This window comes from Arvicanthis niloticus, chromosome 10 (assembly GCF_011762505.2).
Source record: "Arvicanthis niloticus isolate mArvNil1 chromosome 10, mArvNil1.pat.X, whole genome shotgun sequence".
Lineage (NCBI taxonomy): Eukaryota > Metazoa > Chordata > Mammalia > Rodentia > Muridae > Arvicanthis > Arvicanthis niloticus.
In genome coordinates, this window is record NC_047667.1 from 81911866 (window position 1) to 81927723 (window position 15858).

At 39.5% G+C, this 15858-nt stretch overlaps 1 protein-coding gene across 5 annotated transcripts in view; it reads left to right on the top strand.

Annotated features, from left to right (window-relative positions):
• The window catches only part of LOC117716170 (contactin-associated protein like 5-2), a 737433-nt gene that overhangs the window by 297243 nt on the left and 424332 nt on the right, over window positions 1–15858 (top strand). The window lies entirely within an intron of this gene.

Sequence of the window (15858 nt, forward strand, 5' to 3'; positions counted from 1 at the left end):
CAGTAACCTACAAAGGTCTTGACATCTCTATTTCCCTGCTGCTAGGATTACTAATGTGTACTATCACATCCAACTTGATTTTGGCACTGGGAATAAAATTCAGGTCTTCATGTTTTCAAGGTAAGCACTTTAAAAGAGTTGGTATTTTCACAGCCTATAGTTATTTGATTTGAGACTTTTGTATATATACATATGAGTATATATAATATATACATATTAAAATGTGTGCCTCAGTTGAGAAGAAGAAGCACTCTTATACTCTACGAGGCTCTCTACAGGGGTAAGGCAATAATGGAATAAAGCCTCAATAAAAAGTCGAAAGCTAATAGCCCTAGGGACTTGCATAACCATTTGCCACTTGCAATCAGAAATAGGTATGCTCAGCTTTTCTTTGTAAGTGTTGTAAGATATTATGAAACTCTTTTTTGGGGGGGGAGGGTATGCCATGAAATGAGCTTTATCTCCTTCACATTCAGGGTAATTCATGAAACTCTCTTCTGCAGTCATGGTATTTATATGTTAGCTTGAGAGTTGCTAATAGTGAATTAAGTGGGGATATATCTTGAACAAAAGGAGGCTCTAAACATGGACAGAACTGAAGATATTTCTAGAACAGTGGATCTCCATCTTCATAATTCTGTAATACTCTAATACAGTTCCTCATGTTATGGTGACCTCCAACTGTAAAATTATTTTTGTTGCTATTTTATAACTGTAATTCTGCTACAACTATGAGTTAGAATATAAATAGCTAATAGGTGCGGTATCTCATATGTGATGTCTGTGAAAGGATCATTTGACCCCCAAAAGGGTCGTGACCATAGGTTGAGAATCATTGTGCTGGAAAGAAAGAGTCAATCAAGAAGGCAGCTATTTTAATTTTCTCTTAAAGGCATAATGATTAACAATGCAAACTGTGCCATTATGAATTGATTTTCTTCTTTTAAGCAGTGGCATTCATCTGCTGAGTTTATAAGAATATCCAATGTCATGCAAGGAGTTAATACACTTAGTCAATACACTTTTAAAAACCTAGTTATCTTAACTCTGTTTCCTATTACTGAGATAAAGTACCTTGTAAAGAGCATTTTCAGGGAGAATGATGTTAATTATTTCAGCTCATAATCTTGGGTTACAATCCATTATTGCCAGGCAATCAAGGTGGCAGAAAGCTGAGGATGCTACTCACATCCCATTCACTGCTAAGAGCAGAGAATGGTGAATACATGTCCACATGCTGGTGTCCAACTTGTTTCATCCATAGCTGCTGTCCATCCAGCATAACATGCATAGGCAGTGGTGACACTCAGAGTGGGCATGTCTTCCCACCATTCAAGGTAATTCTCCCATAGACATGCCCATAAGCCAACCTAATCTAGACATTCACTGACTGACATCTCTTTCATGGGGGATTCCTTGCTTTCATGTTGGCAATTGAAATTACTACAACAGCTCAGTGGATTAGTGCTTTGGGTCATGGAGGGACCTCACATGTGCCTACTGCTCTTCATTAAAGCCAGATTAAAATAGTACTTGTCTCAGAAGCATTCAAAGTGCTTCATAAAAATGAATTTGCTTTCCCATTGTCTTATGTACTAAATTAGGATCTCTGTCAATGAAAACACTAAACTATCAAGTATTAATGGCTCCGAGGGCAAACTCTTGGCTACTATGAATCTATCTGAAGTGACGTTTGAAGGAAAGAGATTGACTGGGGAAAAAACTGCCTTTATCATGAACAAACACTTTTAGAAAGAGTATAATCTATGATGGAAGCATTGACAGCCTATCCAAGAAAGGACTTTTGCTACCTGTAAGTCTGAGGAGGCTCTAATTCACCCTGTACTTCACTCCTCAATAAGGAACCTTTGTCACTCTTGGGAAGCTTCTGTGGTTCTCATTTGTGATGTTTGCTTACTTCTTTGTTAAGAAACGTTCAGGACAGAAAACCACTGAGGAAAGATTATTTGTTCTTTATAAAGCCATCTCTTTGTGCATAATAATTTCAAGTATAGTGTGTGTGTTTGTGTGTGTGTGTGTGTGTGTGTGTGTGCATGTAAATATCAGAGTTGATTTTCTCAAGCAATCATGTGGGTCCTGAGGTTTGAGCTTAGGTCATAAAGCTTGGCAGTAAGCAATTTTATTCACTGAGGAGTCATTTGCTAACAGTAGCCTAGGATTTCTATTAGTCTTTCAATGTCTCCACAATTTAGTTTTTCCCCAGAATGATATTTATCATTATTTCTTATACCTTTAGTATGCCAAGCCCAAAGGATCATGGTTTTAGTTAGATCACAGCTGTTACTTTATGTGTGTATACTGGTGCACAGGTCTATACAGCATTGCTAGTACATGTAGAGGCATGTGTATAGAGGCCAGAGGTCAACTTCACCTATTCCCATACAGGTACTGACCATCTGTTGCGGCCCGAGCTGCCCTATGCTTTGGGGCCAAAATGTGTTGGAACTGGCACTGCCAAAAGCCTTGGGGGCTAAATTTTTAGAGCCCACACTGCCCCAAGCTGCTCCAGTTCACAGGTTGGGGTTCAGCAACAGAGAGGTGAGGAAGGACTGGTGAGGAAGAATGGAGACCAGACAGAGTGTGATTCAATTCCGTTTATTCTTCTCTCCAAGTCCCTAGTTCCTAGTCTAAGTTCCAAGTCTTGAGTTCCTAGTCCCTAGTCCCTAGTCTCTAGTGGCTCCAAGTTCCAAGCTTCTTTCCAAGCTCCCTTCCAAGTGCCTATCTCAAGTACAAGTGTCTAATGTCTAATTCCAAGTTCTTCCTCCAAGTGCCAAGTGCCTAATACCTAATAATTATTTCTTCTGTCTGCCTCTTGCCTTTTATATGTCTCACTTCTAAGCCACACCTTTAAGTCACGCCTTTAAGTCATGCCCTTAGGTCTTGTCTCTAAATCTGATCTCTAAGTCACACCCTTAAATCACACACCTTTAAGTTTCACACACCCAAGGGAAAATCCTGAGTATCTAAAACAAGATGTTATCAGAGTGTGCTCAGCTGTTGTAGGCTATTGTAATCAAGTCTCTTGTCAGGGTATATGGCTCAAGATGGCTGCAAGGATGATAGCCTCCTTCTGTAGGCTATCCACACCCACCTTGCTATTGTGAGACAAAGCCTGTTGATAGCCTGTAGTTTGAAAAGTGGTTCAGGTTGGCTGGTTGGCCAGTGACCCCAGAGACCTGCCTATCCCCAGAGACCTGCCTATTTTTCTCTCCCCAGTGCTAGGCTCATAAGCATGTACCACACTTAGCCTTTGTACACAGGATCTGGGAATCAAAATAATGTCCTTATGTCTGAAAGGCAAACATTCAAAAATAAGGAGAATGATAATAGAAAAAGATACCAACTTTTTCCTCTTTCATATTTAGGCAGGCACATGCATGTATACACACACACAGAGACAGACATACACACACACACACACACACACACAGAGAGAGAGAGAGAGAGAGAGAGAGAGAGAGACTTTGAGCTCATGAGCTAAGTGTACTCATCTTCAATCTTAGCACTCATGAGATAAATAAGCAGGAATGAGTTTTAATTTGAATCCAGCCTGGACTGCATAATGAGATAGTGAGAAACAAAATCAGAACATGGCATTTTAAAGCAATCTTCCACCCCTCTAAATCCTAAATTCTTCCTGCCACATCTTCTAGGATGTTCCTGGGACACTGGGAGTTTGAGTGGTTTGCCATGTATATATGTGGATCATTAATTGGACTCTACAGATTTCTGAGAATAGGGAAGTAGGAGGGTTGATATGATAAGGGGCAGGAGAAGTTGAAAGGGGGATGATAAGTCTACGAAATTTTCAAAGAATAAATTAAAATGTTATTTAAATGAAAACAAGCTATCTTTTTCACCTTTTCCCACTCCTTTGTCTCAGAGCTTAGCTTCAGATCTGTTGGTTTTTCTGTGTATGGCTGATGGCTGCTATAATCACCAGATCCACTAGCTGTGAAAAATTCCTACATATTTATCAGCTCCACAACTATCTGCCATCCTAGTCTATAAAAATATTAATACACAATTTATTACATTTTGCTTCCATGAAAATATACTAAATATATCCAGTTTAATATAGACAAAAACAATCTTGGCTCACTACAGCCCACAGTTCTACTTCTCACCATTCATTCTGTCTCAGTCATAGGTGCCTACATCCTGCCTGTTGGTATATGATACTGAAAAAGAGTTTAGCACCTTTCTTCCTTCTAAGACCTTGTCTAGTAACCCACCCACAACCCCAAGTATGTGCAAGTTGCTTTCTCTAAAGATGACTGGAACATACAACCCCTAACTTGTGAGAGAAAACCCCTGTGATTAACTGTGGGATTTTAGTACTTGCTACTCTCATCCTTATCAAATCAACTCTATAGTTCATAAATACAAAAATAACTGGTACAAATAAGAAACACATATTTTCTTTACCAGCATGATCTACTGAGACTGATAACTGAGACTCCACAACCAAAATTCCCAGTGAACATATATCCTTTAACTCCTTTCTATCCTCTTCTCTTCCTCTGCATTCTCTCCTCATCTCTCCTATCCTGGTTCCTCCTATCTCTACCCTTTTCTTCCTCTGCCTATTGTATCTTTCTTTCCTGTGCTCTGGCTCAACAGACCTCATAGTTCCTTAACTATGCTAAGATTTTATTACCCTAGGATGTTTTCAGACAAATAATTCCACTAGATGTTGTCAATGTAATTCTCAGTTTATCAGTAACATGACATTCTCAAAAGTGCCCATTCTACATGCCCCTTAAAAGCACCTGACCTACTTCCAGTATACATGGTATTGATATATGATGCCCAGGTATGGCTTCATTTACTACATGATGCCACAAACCTTACTCATAACTGTTGGTTTATACTAAGTTGATAGCTATCTTCCAATCTTGGTTCCTGCACTTGCAGGTAAGTTCACTATTAAGTAAGTGCCTTCTCTTAAAACTTTTTATTTGTTAAGTGAGTAGACAACATGTCATTGTCACCAACATGGTTCTTATAGAATTAATAATATTAAAAATATTAGCTTTTTATTAATAAATGCATTTCACTATTTTAAGGGAATTACTTCTGTTTTGTGGCCTCAGAAATTTTAAATTTGTCCACAGTATATTGATAAAAATTGGTAGAAATTTATAACTTTAGGAATTTCCTCAGTTGGTAAACTGCTTACTTAGATGTGAGTTTCATTCCTGAACCCCCTTAACCTAACCTGGTGGCTTATGCCTACAGTCTCATCTAAACTGAGGTGGGTCCAAGAGGTTGAGAAGTTCATGTTCATTCTCAATTACTTAGCATGTTGTTCTGAATTATCTAAAGAATGAGCCACTGTAGTCATAATTTTGTTAGAATGAGTAAGCTTATTAAGTATATAGAAAGTTAAAGCAATAAATAGCAGATGAACAGACAGACAATAATAACAACATAGGTACATGTATACATATACATAGTACATATACATAGTAAAACACCATCACATTTGGGCATACAAAATTTTTTGGCTGAAATTGACTGAAGAAGCCTTCCTAAGGCTGAAGTTCCTAATAGAGAGGGCACCTAGCAGAACCAACTCTCCTCTTTGGTGAGGTTTCTAAGAAAAATAACTAATAACAATAGATAGAGATAACATCATCTGTCTCTCTATCATCTATTTTTCTATAATTTGTCATATTTTATATAATTATTTGTTTTATTTTTACTTATTATCTATCTGTTTTTAATTAATTATTTCATTTAAATTTAAAATGTTATCTCCCTTCCTGGTCCTCTCTCCAAAAGTACCCCACCCCATCTTTCCTTCCCTGTGCCTCTAAGAGGGTACTCACCAACCAACTCACCCTCTCCTACCTCACCCCTCTAGCATTTCTCTTCTCTAGGGCATCAAGCCTTCACAAGACCAAGTGCATTCTTTCCCACTGAGGCCAGACAAGGCAGTCCTCTCTTACATATGTAACAGACTCCATGGACCAGCCAATAGATGCTCTTTGGCTGGTGGCCTAGTCCCTCAGATCTCTGAAGAGATTAGTTGATACTGTTGTTCTTCCTATGGGGTTGCATTCCCCTTTATCTCCTTTAGTCATTCTCTTCCATTGGGGTCCCCAGGCTCAGTCCAATGGTTGACTGTAAGTATCTGAATCTGTCTCAGTCAAAGTGCTGGCAGAGCCTCTCTGAGGACAGTCATATCAGGCTCCTGTCTGCAAGCACATCTATAGTGTTGGGGTTTGTTGTCTAGGCCTGGAATGGATGCCAAGGTGGGTGGTCTCTGGATGGCCTTTCCTTCAGTCTCTGCTCAATTTTTTGGTCCCTGCATTTCCTTTAGACAGGAACAATTCTGGGTTATTTTTTTTAAATATGTGGGTGACCCCATCCCTCAATTTGGGGCAAAAATTTAGTATATATGTCTATATACTAAAGATGGTATCTTTAAGTTCTATCTTTCCACGTTGGGCATTCCAGCTAATGTCATTTCCACTGGGTTCTGGGAGCCTCCTATATACCTGGTATCTGGGATGTTCTAGTGGTTTCCCCCATTTCCCACTCCACAGTGGTAAATATTTCTATTCATTCTCCTGGCACTGTGGGCTTCTCTCCTGTCTCTTTCTATACCTGGTCCTGCCCCATTTTTTTCTCCCCCTCACCTCTCTCACTCAGGTATTTCCCTTCCTCTGCCTCCTGTGATTATTTTGTTCCCCTTTCTAAGTGTGATTGGAGCATGCACGCTTGGGCCTTCCTTCCTGTTAAGCTTCATATGGTCTGTGAGTTGTATCATGGGTATTCTGAAATTTTTGGCTAATATCCACATATCAATGAGTACATACCATGTATGTCCTTTGGGGTCTGGGTTACTGCACTTAGAATAATATTTTTTAGTTCCATCCATTTGCCTGCAAAGGTCATGATGTCCTAGCTTTTTCTAACTGGGTAGTATTTCATTCTGTAAATGTACCACATTTTCTGTATCAATTCTTCCATTGAGGGATATCTGGTTGTTTCCAGCATCTGGCTATTATAAGTAAGGCTGCTAGGAACATAGTGGAATGCATGTCCTTGTGATATGGTGAAGCATCTTTTGGGTATATTCCCGGAAGTAGAATAGCTGGGTCTTCAGGTAGAACTATTTCCAATTTTCTGAGGAACTCAAAGTTCCAACTAGAACAATTAGACAACAAACAGAAGACAAAGAAAAACAAATTGGAAAAGAATAAATCAAGGTATCACTATTTGCAGATGATATGATAGTATATATAAGCAACCCAAAAATTCTACCAAAGACCTCCTGCAGCTAATAAATAACTTTAGCACAGTGCCTGGATATAAAATTAACTCAAATAAATCAGTAGCTTTTCTATAGACAAAGGATAGATGGCCTAAGAAAGAAATTAGAAAAATAACACCCTTCATATAATAGTCACAAATAAGATAAAATATGTAGGCGTAACTCTAACCAAGCTTATAAAAGACCTGTATTGTGGGGAAGAAATCTCGCGGGCAGGGGGAAGAGGGAGTCCAGCGGCCGGTCCCGGGCTGGCTTCCCAAGTCACCGGTGGAGGGTCCCACATTCATGCAGCTGTTGGTGGGCGGGCCGGCGGCTGCATCAGCAAGGTTCCAGGGTTCCAAAAGCTGGGAATCTGGCGGAAAGACCATGCAACACGTGGAGTCCGGTTTTCCAAAGCTTTTATTGTTCATGGTATGGTAAATGGATGTAGGTGGCACATGCTTCCTCCCTCCCCCCCAAAGCCAAAGGAGCAGGACTTTTATAGGGAGGGGAAAAGGGGAGGGAATAACTTAATTAGCTATGCCCCTGGCCTTTTGATAATTCATTAATATTTAAATCTCTGGAGGTGGAGACTTGTTAATCACGCCCTCTACCTGTGTGTTACGAGACTGAAGGTGGCAGGTTAAATGGAGTTACCTCATCCAAGGCCCAACACTGTATGGCAAGAACTTCAATTCCCTGAAGGAAGATATCAAAGAAGACCTCAGAAGATAGAAAGATCTCCCATGGATCTGGATTGATAGAATTAACATAGTAAAGATAGCTATTTTACAAAAAGCATTATAGATATTCAATGCAATTCCCATCAAAATTACAACTCTATTCTTCACAGAGATAGAAACAGTAATTTTCAACTTCATATGGAGTACCAAAAAATCCAGGATAGCGAAAACAATTCTCAAAAATAAAAGAAATTCTGGGGGAATCACCATCTCTGACTTCACGCTGTACTAAAGAGTAATAGCGATAAAAAACCACATGGTATTGGCACAGAGAGAGGCAGGTCAATCAATGAAATAGAATTGAAGAACCAGAAATAAACACACACACCTAAGGACACTTGATCTTTGACAAAAAAGCCAAAATCATACAGTGGAAAAAAGAAAGCATCTTCAACAAATGGTGCTGGTCTAACTGGTAGTCTGCTTATAAAAGAATACTAATTGATTCATTTTCACCTCCTTGTACAAAGCTAAAGTCCAAGAGGATTAAGGATCTCAACATAAAACCAGATACAATAAATCTAACAAAAAAGAAAGTGGAAAATAGCCTCAAACACATTGGCACAGGGGAAATTTTCCTGAAGAGAACACCCATGGTTCAGGCACTAAGATCAGCAATTCAGAAATGGAACCTCATGAAACTGAAAAGCATCAGTAAGGCAAAGGGCACTGTCAGTAGGACAAAATGGCAACCTATAGGTTGGGAAAATATCTTTACTAACCCTGTATCCAACAGAGGACTAATATCTAAAATGTACAAAGAACTCAAGAAGTTAAGACTCCAGAAAACCAAATAACCCAATTAAAAATATATAGTATATAAAACTAAAGAGAGAATTCTCAACTGAGGAATTTTGAATGACTGAGAATCACTTAAAGAAATGTCAAACATCCTTAGTCATCAGGGAATGACTAAAGATACAAATCAAAACAAGGCTGAGATTTAACCTTACACCAATCAGAATGGCTAAGATCAAAAACTTCAGGGAGAGCAGATGCTGGTGAGGATGTGGAAAAAGAAGAACACCTTTCCATTGCAAGCTGGTACAAACACGTTGGAAATATCCATGTTTTAAATGACATTTAAAATAATTTATGGGCACCTTATTTTAAAATTACCTGTTTCTCCTGTCAAGTTAAGATCTCCATATATCCAACAAACTTATGTTCTTAGATCTCCAGTACTCTGCACAAATAAGGCCAATTTCTCTCCATAGTAATTGAACTTTTAAGGGGCAGTGTCTCTAAAGTAACAATAAGGACATAAACAGCTGATGCAAGGTGAGGTCTGAACAAAGTTTTCTCTCATCTTCCGTTGTGGCCCTGCTTTTATATCTGGAAGTATTCAGTCATGTGAAATAAAACATTTCCTTGGAAGGTTAGTTTTTCACTGCCAAAGTCAAAACCAGCAACCTACACTTTTCAAACATACATGTGTAAGAGCCTTCAGGGACAAAGTAGCCAGGAGCAATAACTCCAACACACATCTTCAATCCTGTGTCAATCACCTGCACTTTCACACTTATTTTTACATAAGAATCACTTCTTTGTATTAGTTTGTAAATAAGTCTCTGGAGCTCTGCCAAAGAATGCCTGCATAGGTGAACAAAGCCCAGCTGCAGTCACCCTCATCATCTAAACCTGTTTTTATTCCTAGCACTTACTCAGGAGGTGGAGGCAAAATGATCACAAGTTAAGGTCAACCTCAGCTCCATAGCTATTTCAAACTCACCATGGGCTAGATCTTCTGTCTCAAAAGAAAATAACACAAAAATACCTACTTTGACCACAAGTGAATTTCTGTTGTTTTTAAGTAGTTGTGATAAAGAGCCAGAATTTAAGCCAGTTGTCTCAAACTCCATTTATGTAACTATTTTGTATCTGTTCTTCAGATATTTGGGTCACACTTTCCCCATTCTTTCCTCAGTTCTAGTCAGGTACACATTTTGTTGCTAATTTAGTAGACAGTGGTTGGGATTTTACATTCCTGGTCCTAAAGGATTTTGACATCTTCCATCAAGCCATCTGGAGACTTTAAGCTACTTTAAATTTTCTCTGGGGATTCTATTTGAATTTCTTTATGTATGGGAAGCTAATTAATTTTAAAAGCATTAGAAATTCTGATAACACATAATGATCTGCCAGGCTCCCCAGGCTCATTAAGAATTATAACCCTCTCTTTATACCACAGTATCCTCCCTCTGCATAAGACCTTGCTCCTATCTGGTTAATTACTGCCAAGTCCTATCATCCAAACTTCATCACTTTCTGAGCCAAAGTCATGTCCTCTTTCCTCAAACAAATACTTTATCATCATCTCTGCTTCAACTGCCTTCTTTGCTATTGTTCTTATCATCCAGAGTCATTTGTCACAGCAGCAGAAATCACAAAGTTGTAAATTTCATCTTTGGGGAGCTAATAACAGTATATTCTTATCATGGGAATGATGGGGGGCCTTGTGCACACACAGGCTAGCCTTGGAAGTGTGGAGGACAGGAGAACAGTAGAGAGATGTGACACTTGGAGGCCCCAAATTCCACTTTGTAAATCTGGCACTTAATAGCCACAGCTAGATTGTCTCACCAGATGATTGCAAGTACTTTACTCAGGATATAAGAAAACATAAATCCAGATAACTCATATTAGACCAACATAGGTGTCTTATTCTTAGAAATTACTGAAAGAAGTGAGGAGATAAGTGTACATATTTATAGAATAACAGAATTATAGTGCACAGAAACCCTAAAGACTTCTGTCTTAATTCATGACCACTTAATGATGTTACTAATCAATTGAGACACTAAATACTCCTCAACCATTGATACATGTTAATGCATTGTCTTTTGCTGCTATCTTTGGGTTATGGAGGTACAGGAGACTACCCTACCTCTGTAGAAATATAGATTGTCAGAAGCTGCAGGAATCTCTCATAGGAATGCTTATGACTCTAGATAGCCCACAGAGAGTAAGTGTTGTCAAGCAAACAGGAGGACCTGAGTTTCATTCACAGGTCTCATGTTTAGGAAAATGATGAACAAGTGTGTCCACATATGTAATCCCATGATTGGGATATCAAATCAGGCAGACCTTTGGATACTATTTGGCAACCTATGTACTAGACATCTTTGTGAATTCCAGTCTAGTGAGAGACTTTCTCTCAACATCCCAAAGTGGATAGCACCTGAGGAGCAATACCCAAAGTTCCAACCTCCACATACACTGTGCACATAGATGCCCCTTTATGCACACAAACATGTACACACACTAACACACACACACACACACACACACACACACACACACACACACCAACATACACATACCAAAAGTCCCAAACAAACACTTTATAACTGAGGAGGCTGAAGGAACCTAGACCATGGAGGTAAAGCTGGGGATGGGGAGGAATGTCCACAGCAGCCAGTGAGTCCTGATGACCGAGCAGCCTGCCTCATGGATGGGCTGCTGGCATGTCTCTGAATCTCTGCTTGCCTCATGCTAACCCTGGAATTAAAAAGGCAACCTGCCCTCATAGTTAGACAAACCAATCTGCAGTCAGTTTCCACACAGCAGCCAGGACCACGTCTGATAGCTTGTTTTACCTTCAGTCCCTGTGGAAGTGGTCACCTCAGTGATTTATGTATTGAAAAACTGGCTACAACACATAGCACCCATGCAGAGTCATGCATGGTAAATAGCAAGGGCCCAGATCCTTCTGCCTACACCTCTATATCTCTGAGATTACAGGCTACATGGTGTCACCTGGCTTTTTTATTTTATTTGTGTGGTACTGAGTGTGTGTGTGTGTGTGTGTGTGTGTGTGTGTGTGTGTGAATCTGTGTGTAGTATAGTATGATATGTATGGGTGTACATTTACCCTTATGAGTGTGGAAGCCAGAGAACATCAAGGATCCTGTTCCATCACTGTGTCTTTTTACCCCAAGAAAGGATCTCTTAATGAGCACAGCACTGGGCTGCTGTTCAAGAATCTTTCATGATCCTCCTATCTTTGACCTCCAGAGCACTCTAATAACAAACATGAAAATAGCTATACACCCTTTATTATTTTCTTAATATAGTTTCTAGAGATTCAGAACCTTTTGCTTGTGAAGCAAACACTCTTTTTTTTATTGGATATTTTATTTAGGTTCCAGATGTTATTCCCTTACCGCATGTCTCTCCCCTTGCTCAGGAGCTCCCGATCTTATCCCCCTCCTCCTGCTTCTATGAGGATGTGCCCCCGAATACACCCTCACTCCCACCTCTCCAACCTCGAATACAACCACACTCAGCATCCAGCATTCATAGGACCAAGGATCTCCTCTTCCACCTATGCCTGACAAGACCATCCTCCCCTACATATATAGCTAAAGCCATGGGCTCCCCCATGTGCTCCCAGGCTGGTGGTTTAGACTCTGGGAGCTCTGGTTGGTTGGTATAGTTGCTCTCCTCATGGGGCTACAAACCCTTTAAGCTCCTTCAGTCTTCTCTCTAACTCTGCCATTAGGAACCCCTTCATAAGGTCAATGGTTGGCTGTGAGCATCCGCCTCTGAATACGTCAGACTCTGGCAGACCTCTAAGGATACAGCTATATCAGCCCTCTGTCAGCATGCACTTCCTGACATCCACATTAGTGTCTACATTGGGTGACTACACATGAGATGGATACCCAGGTGGAATGGTCTCCAGACAGCCCCTCCTTCAGTTTCTGTCCCACACTTTGTCTCCATATTTGCTCCCTTGAGTATTTTTGTTACTCCTTCTAAGAAGGACCAAAGCAACCACACTTGGTCTTCCTTTTTCATGAGCTTCATGTGGTCTGTGAGTTGAATTTTGGGTATTGTAAGCTTCTGGACTAATATCCAATCATCAGTGACTGAATACCATGTGTGTTTTTTGTGATTGGGTTACCTCACTCAGGATGATATTTTCTAGTTCCATCCATTTGCCTAAGAATTTCTCAAATTCATTGTTTTTAATACCTGAGTAATAATCCATTGTGTAAATATACCACATTTTTTGTATCCATTCCTCTGTTGAAGGACATCTGGGTTCTTTCCAGCTTCTAGATATTATAAATAAGGCTGCTATGAACATAGTGGAACAAATGTCCTTGTTATATGTTGGAGCATCTTATGGGTATATGCGCAGGAGTGGTATAGCAGGGTCCTCAGGTAATGCTATGTCCAATTTTCTAAGGAACCACCAGACTGATTTCCAGAGTGGTTACACCATCTTGCAATCCTACCAACAATGGAGAAGTGTTCCTTTTTTTCCACATCCTTTCCAGCATCTACTATCACTTGAGTTTTTGCTCTTAGTCATTCTGAGTGGTATGGGGTGGAGTCTCAGTGTTGTTTTGATTTGCATTTCCCCGATGACTGAGGATATTGAACATTTCTTTAGGTGCTTCTCAGCCATTCGAGTTTCCTCAGTTGAGAATTTTTTTGTTTAGCTCTGTATCCCAATTTTTAATAGGATTATTTGGTTATCTGGAGTCTAATTTCTTGAGTTCTTTTTATATATTGGATATTAGCCCTCTAAGATCAGGAATTCAAAGCCCATACCTAAACATAGTAAAAGCAGTATATAGCAAACCAGTAGCCAACATCAACCTAAATGGAGAGAAACTTGAAGCAATCCCACTAAGATCAGGGACTTGACAAGGCTGCCCACTCTCTCCCTACCTATTCAATATAATACTAGAAATCCTAGCCAGAGCTATTAGACAACAAAAGGAAGTCAAAGAGATACAAATAGAAAAGGAAGAAGTCAAAATTTTACTATTTGCAGTTGATATGATAGTATACTTAAGTGACCCTAAAACTTCCACCAGAGAACTCCTAAACCTTATAAACAACTTCAGCAAAGTGGCTGGATAAAAAGTAACTCAAACAATTCAGTAGTCTTTCTATACTTGAAGAATAAACAGGCTGAGAAAGAAATTAAGGAAATGACAACCTTCACAATAGTCACAAATAATATGAAGTACCTTGGTGTGAATCTAACCAAGCAAGTGAAAGAACTGCATGACAAGAACTTCAAGTCTCTGAAGAAAGAAATCGAAGAAGATATCAGAAGATGAGAAGATCTCCCATGCTCGTGGTTTGGCAGGATTAATATTGTAAATGGCCATCTTGCTGAAAGCCATCTACAGATTCAATGCAATCGCCATCAAAATTCCAAATCAATTCGTCATAGAAATAGAAAGAGCAATTTGCAAATTTATTTGGTATAAGAAAAATCCAAGATAGGGAAAACTCTTCTTAACGATAAAAGAACTTCTGGGGAAATCACCATCCCTGACCTCAACCTGTACTACAGAGCAATAGTGATAAAAATGGCATGGTATTGGTACAGAGACAGTTAGGAAGATAAGTGGAATAGAATTGAAGAACCAGAAATGAACCCACACACCTATGGTCTCTTGATCTTTGAAAAAGGACCTAAAATCATCCAGTGGGAAAAGGACAGCATTTTCAACAAATGGTGCTGGCTCAGCTGGAGGTCAGCATGTAGAAGAATGCAAATCAATCCATGCTTATCTTCTTGTACAAAGCTCAAGTCCAAGTGGATAAAGGACCTTCACATAAAACCAGATACACTGACTAATAGAAGAGAAGGTGAGGAAGACTATCGAATGCCTAGGCACAGGAGAAAAGTTCCTGAACAGAATACCAATGGCTTATGCTCTAAGATCGAAAATTGACAAATGGGACCTTATAAAATTACAAAGCTTCTGTAAGGCAAAGGACACTGTCAATAAGACAAAACAGCAACCAACAGATTGGGAAAAGATCTTTACCAATCCTACATCTGATAGAAGCAAACTCTTATTCATGGAGTCACTCTTAGCTTTTTAAATAGAAATGGGGGAGTTGAAATCAGGTCCTTACTGTACTAAGCCCTAGGTCTATGGCAATATTTCTATATCTACCATCACAAAATAAAAAACTAGCAGCTTTCTGCTCTAATTTTGAGACTGCTATTTAAATGTCAAATGAGTGGCCTTCCTGGAGCATCTATATGCTGCATCTGAGAGGTTCACTGAGAATGGTGTAAACAAGAGACACAGCTAAATCTGTATGATGCTATTTCACAGGGCTTCTTCCCTACCTCTCAGCCTTTGCTACAATCTTCCCTTTCCATCTGGTGACTTGTGATAAATACTTGTGAAATATTGCCCTCTTGATGAGACCTTTGTCCATACCTAATTGAGTGACTACCTCTCATGCCTATGCAAACTGTTCTTTTCCTTTGAAGTCTTATCTCCCAGTTTGCCTCACTATGTTCTACTCGACTCCTTTTGTCCCTGACTAGTTGCTTATGTCATATTGTTTTACTCCCACTAGACCCTTGGAGAAATGAATTGTATGAAACATATTAATACTTCTCTTTATTGCGTACCATTCTATCATGTCAATTGATTTCTATCCATAATGTTGTATGTGACTGTCTAGATGGCTGGACCCATTGTGTCATTTTTGCAACAAAGAAATGAGACCAAAATGAATTTAGAATATTCCCAACATGGAATTGAGGACATTGTTTAGTTGGTAATGAACTTGAAGTGCAAGCACGATAACCCATTACCTAGAACCCAGGTGAGGAAAAACCTTGGCTAAAATAAACTGGGTAAGATGGTATATGTTGTGGGGAACATAAACAAAAAGGTCCCTGGGGTAGGCTAGCCTACTGTCAGAGTAAATGGTTCCTTAGAAAAAACACTTTGATTTCCCTCTGGAATCCAAATGCTCTAGTGTACACACACTAATAAACACACACACACACACACACACACACACACACACAGAGAGAGAGAGAGAGAGAGA